Genomic DNA, 6,373 nt, shown 5'->3' on the forward strand with positions numbered 1-6,373 from the left:
CCAAGATGTACAGCTTGCCTTCTAACTGGTTTTCCCATAGTAAAACACTTCTAGCCTGTTGAAACCTGAACTGGTAAACAAACGCTTATTGGCCATAAGTCTGTCACTCGAGGTAATATGCCTTCTTGTCGTTCTTCTGGGCAGAGCTGTGGAGGGCCTTCATTGCTGTGCTAGGGACTTCTGAAGTTTAGCCTGGAAGCTCTCAGAAGTCTGAAGATAAGATGCTGCTTCTACCGTTCAAAATGCTTCTTCACGAACTGTGATGTTTTCCCTTGACTCATAACCTGGTGAACCTTCCTAGCTTATTTGAGGCCCCACTATGCGTGCTTTGTGGACATATATGATTGATGACATGAATGCTGTCCTCAAATATGGGTCTAAATTCTTCAGTAGGGTATAGATTCTGTGGTTGAGAACTTACTTGGAGGCTCTAGCAGGGCATCACAGCTATTCTGTATCCTTGGCCAAAGACTAGTCCCCCTCCAGTGGGGAAGGTCATTCTTTTTGAACAAATGTCAGGAGGAACAAACATGGAGCGATGAAGAGGAAAGGGAGCTTCCCACCTACGCACCCAGATCAGCCAAACCAACTGTGGTGACAGACGGTGAAGTCTTTCTTCGACGCCAGGCTGGCTATCTTCATTTCTGCCTTTGACTATTACAAAGTCCCCCGTCACCCCAATAATTCAAGAGCATAAGCCCTATTACTATTTAAAGGCTGACCAGGGATTTTTCTCCCATGTAATGCTGTTTTTCCACTTTTCACCAATTTGAGACGTTCCTATGTGTGACAGTATAAATTTGTGACGTTAGATTGGATGAGCTGCTAGCTTGGCTCTGCCTTCTTTCAACCGTGACTGTGCAATGTGCTTTCCTGGGATTGCTTCCTCACTGTAAGGTGGTATTTATTAATAGTACTTACGGTCTTCTGGGGGGGGGCGTGTAGCTTACTTGGTAGAATGCTTGTGCAGAAAGTACCAAAGGCCAGGGTTCAGCCTCCAGAAAAAAGGTAAAGAAAAGATAGAAAAACAAAAGGGAACTTGTGATTCGACTGCTTCCATTTTTTTTTTCTTTAGGCCGCCCCTTGGCTTTGTGAATAAATTGGCTTTTTGAGGCCCTGATTTCTAACCCCATAGCCACGTAGATGCAGTGTGGTAGCTCACACCTGTAGGCCCAGTGTTTGACATGAGAGACAGACGAGGAGTAGAAGCAATGAAGTGTTAGCTTTGTTCTTGACCCACTTACTCCAGGCGGTTTCTGCGGTCTGTATTTGTTGAACCATCCGGCTTTCCGGGGCGCCCGTGCTCCTCAGTCCCGGTCTCCTACTTGCTGATTCACCCCATTTCTCTGACCCCCCTCAGTAAGTTTCTGCTGCACAGGAAGGGAAGTACCTATGTGTAGTTACTATTTTTATCCTATTTCTGTCCATGGAAAAGAGCAGGATTTTCCCCTTGGTTTCACTTTTAGTTTAGTTTACCTTTTCTCTTCTTGCTTTGTTGTAAGAGGAAAAAAATCTTTACTTTATTCAGCTTTAGCTTATGATAGTCTGGTGACCAGCGTCTGGAAATTCCCTCAGCTCTTATTTTGTTTATTTATTATTTGCCTCCAAACCATTTTTGATTTTTGTGTTCATTTATTTATAATATTATGTTCATTTCTGAGTTGTAATTGTAGTCAGCATTTGCATGCTAATTTTGTAGGACCACAAGTTATTTCAGAACAGCTCTGCGTGTCATCTGACAGGTGCTGGTCATTCCTGACATCATGAACCAGAGTTAAACCTATGTCAGTGTGAGCATTGTAGCACTTCAGACATTTTCTGAGGATTTTTTTTTTTTTTTTTTTTTTTTTTTTAGATAATCTCATTTATTTCAGCGCTATTATTTAGCTAATGCCAAGAAGGAGGAAACACCTTCATCTCATTCCATATCTAAGGAGCACAAACTGCTGAGTCACAGTGCATCTGAGGGCGGTTCTCATTAGGCAAGTAATTTAGTTTGAGGCTAAAGTGATTTCAGGTTTCTCTCAAGCTCACACTGCTGTTCGACTCTTTTGTTTTTGAATCAGTATGCTTGTGATTATTATTGGGTTGGGTAAGGAGACAGGGACTGGGGAAGGAGCGTATGAGTTACACTATTATATTTTGAAGGCCATTCCTGTGCACAGGTAATTAAATGTGGAAATGTGTGATTGATTGTTTTAGACAATCCTGTATATATTTTTCAGGCTACTCAGAAAGCAGTTTTGCTTTGTGTCCTTAAGTACCACTTGCTTTCTTCTTCTCTCTCTATTTTACACTTTAATTTTTTTTTTTTTCCAAGGCTGACCATTTGTTATTGGATAACAGTTTCCTCTTCCCTGGAGAAGACTATTTCTCCCACTCTCAGCCTTCTTAGTTGCCTGTAGTTCTTTGTGTAAGGTTGAGGCCTGAAGGACTTCCCCCTGTGCGCTTCGTTTTTGTTCTTTTTTGTTTTGTGTTCTTGGTTTTTCGAGACAGGGTTTCTCTGTGTAGCCTTGCCTGTCCTAGACTCACTTTGTAGACCAGGCTGGCCTCGAACTCACAGTGATCCGCCTACAAGTGCTGGGATTAAAGGTGTGCGTCACCACGCCTGGCTCTATGGTTCTTCTTGTTTAGCCGATATTTAGGTAGTCATAGTGGTGAGATGCTGTGGGTGTAGCTTCTGACCATACAGAAAATTCCTTGATCCTCTGGCTCTTAACACTCTTTCCATGACCTCTTCCTCAATGTTCCCTGAGCCTTAGCTTCAAAAGTTGTGGGCGTATCCATTGGGACTGCATTTTGATTGGTTAGGTTTTCCTAATGGCCCCTGTCTGTTTGGAAGAGAGGTTTTCTTGATGACAATGGAGGACTGCACTTCCCTGTGAATATAAGGAGAAATATTTAGAATTTAGATTGGGATTATGGCAGTTTACTAAAGTGATGGTTCTCCTCCAAGATCCATGACTTCACTGGCACTAAGGGGCTGGGTTGCCAGCACCAGGCATGATTTCTCTGTTGCTAAGCAGAATCTAATTACAGAGCTGTTGGTTAGTGCCAAGGCGTGGTGCTACTGCTGTGCCCTGAGAGCCGTCGTGCCATGCTGGGTGTTGTAGTTTACAGGTGTCAGAGCTGGGTAGTGCTCCTGTGTAAGGTTGCATGTGAACCTCCTGGTACCATGGAAGCTAGTCCTCAGGGAGGCCTGCTTTCTTTTTCAAAGATGGAGGTGGGTGTGTGTGTGGTTTTTTTTTTTTTTTTTTAATGGTTTGAGAATTTCCTATATGCATATGTTTTGATCAGAGGCGTCCCCCATTCTTTTCCTTCCAGTAGTCTGATACTCCCTACCTCAGGCCACTGTTGCATCAGAGGGCGCATCTTAGAAGAGTAATTCTTGTTAGTCACAGCACTCACAGCTGAGTAGGCGTGTACATGACCCTCCCCTCCGTTCTGTGGGTGCCGTGCACAGCGCCTTCCAGCATTATGGAAGCTATCCAGTGTAGGTCAGGCTTGTAGGCTGCTACCAGCTTTACTTCCTCATGCAGGGCAGGGTCACAGGCAGTCCAGGATGCTCTCCATCTTGATGTGTTGTTAAGGATGACCCTCATCCTTCTGCATTCGCCACCTGAGTGCTGGAATTATGGGCATGTGCCACCAGGTCTGGCTTATTTGGTGTTGGGGTTCCTGCATGCTAGGATATAAGTCTATAAATTTAACTAAACCCCAAGCCTTTTTAACTAGCTTTTAATGTACAAAAGGTGATGATGTTAATATGTCAGGGATATAGAAAAAGGCATTTGTGACTCTTGTTATGAGGGTGCCAGACCATGTTAAGACTCGCTGGGTGCTCTGCATATCAGATTTGGATCTCTACATAATCTCCAAATACCTTGCAGTTCTTAAATATGATTATTTATTGAGGGGACAGCAAGGTAGCTGTTGTGTTGCAGCCCTTCCACTAGTTTTCAAGCCCTGCTGAGGCGGCCTTTTCTACCTTCATCCTTTCTTTCAGAGGGTCTCGGGCTGGCCTGAACTCACGATCTCCTCCCTCGCCCCCAGAAGTGTGTGCCACCGCACTTGGCTCAAATATTTTGATTAGGCCCACTCAGGGTTCTGAGTGTGCTGTGTGAGCGTGGATGCACATGTGAAGGTCAGAGAACGACTTTGTGGACTCACTTCTCATCTTCAGTCGCCTGTGCAGCGAGCACTTTTACCCCCTGAGTCATCTTGCTGGTCCTTAGCGGGCATATGTTATTACAGTGGTATAGGAAGCAGAGAAAACGATAGAAAAGAGTAAAACTCACTCAATAAAGTTGAACATGGTTTGTGCACACTTGGACTGAGTGCCAAGGAGCTATGGAAAGGTAGATTCCTGGGGCTAGCTGGTTAGTCAGGCAGCTTAGCCTAATCAGTGAGCCTCAGGTTAGCGAAGGATCCTGTCTCAAAAACCAAGGTATGTGTTCGGGATGTAGTGGGGAGTGGGTAAGAGCCTCATTGAAAACAAAACAACAAGCCTAGTCTTCATGGGGAGTTCCAGGCCAGCCAAGGCTGCTTAGTGAGACTCTGTCTCAAAACAAGCAAACAAACAACAAAAGGCAGGCAGTTTCCCAAGAATGACATCCAAAGTGAACCTTTGGCCTGCAGGGACACTTACATACATGTGTGCACACCACACTTATACATACAAATTTATAGAGAAGGCATGTCTATATTAATTGTGTATGTGTGTGAACGACTATGTGTTCAGTGCTAGAAGTGCCACTATAAAAGAAAATCCATTCTCTTTTTAGAAGTTACATCCTAGTGAGGAAAGCAGATAGAAAATAAGTAACCACATGAGGGATCCAATGACAGTGTGGCTTCTAGAGAAAAAGAAAGGTGATAGCTTGAAATTTAAACTGATCTGAACAAAGTGAGGCAGTTAGCTGTGAGGACAGTTGAGGAGATAAGACAGAATATGCCTGGTTTATTAAAGGAAGGAGGCCAGTGTGGCTGGCAAACAGTTTAGGAAGGTCTTGGAAAAGCTAATGTCAGAAAAGTTGTGGGGACTGGGATCCATTGTAAGTATGACCAAGTCTGAGTGAGATGGGAAGGTCATTTAAAGGTTCTGACTAGAGAGAAAAGTCACAAGGGTTTTTGTTTGGTTTTCCTTTCCCTTTTCAGTGCCGTGGATTAGACTCAGGACTGTTGCCCATCTTAGGAAACTATAATGCTACTGAGCTAAATCTTGAACCCACAGGTTGCATTTTGGAACCAGCAGTTAGCTGTGTTGAGAAGCTGTTGTAATGAAACCCAGTCTAAAGAGCCAGAATGTGCCACAGACCTGAGTCCTAACACTCAGGAAGTTGAGGCATCAGAATCCTGAGTTCCAGGCCAGGCTGGGCTACACAGCAAAACCTTGTCTTAAAAATAGCACTGGAGATATAGCTCAGAACTTGATGCTCTTGTAGAGGACCTGAGTTCAATTCCCAGCACCTACATCAAGCGGCTCACAACTGTCTGTAATTCAAGCTGCCGGGAATCCATTGCCTTTGACCTCTGTGGACCTCAACACTCATCCATATGCCCATATGCAGACACACAAATATATACATCATTTAGAAAAAGTTTAGAAATAATATATGTATAAATACATACAAGTGTATATATATTTTAATTTTTTCTAGATGTTGTGTATGTATGTGCATGCATGTGGGTATATGCACACACACACACACATGTATATATATGAGAATTACTTTAATTACCTGTGTTTCTGTGATTTAAAAAATGACAAAAGCAACTTAAGGGAGAAAGGGTTTATTGTGGTTCATGATTTGAGACTGCAGTTCTTCGTGACAGAAGTTAGTGCAACAGGGGCTTGAAGTGACCATATATGTGTGTGTGTATGCAAATGTATGTATATAAGTGTGTATATGCACACATATAAGCCCGTGAAATAGCTCAGAGGGCAAAGCTCCTTGCCTCTAGACCTTAGGACATGCATTCAAATTTTTGGGACCCACATGGTAGAAGGAAAAACTGAGTCTTGAAAGTTGTTCTCTGACTTTCATATGCATACTGTGTAGCTGTATAGTTGTACACACACACACACACACACACACACACACTCACACACACACAGAGTAAACTCTTTTTAAACCCAAAGGAATAAAAAGATCCAGGCTAGAAACTATTTGGGCTAATGTAGAAATGGCAGAGTTGGTGAAGAATGCTTAGATTCTGGATATATTTTGAACTTAAGGTGGAAATGAGGGCGAGGCAAAGTAAACATTCACTTAAATTACTAATCTAGCCCAAGTGGTGTCTCAGGCCTATAATTCTAGTAATGAGGTGATAGGTAGGAGGATTGCTATTATTTCAAGGCCGCCTGGCCTGT

Source organism: Acomys russatus, chromosome 26 (assembly GCF_903995435.1).
Source record: "Acomys russatus chromosome 26, mAcoRus1.1, whole genome shotgun sequence".
NCBI classification, from domain to species: Eukaryota; Metazoa; Chordata; class Mammalia; order Rodentia; family Muridae; genus Acomys; species Acomys russatus.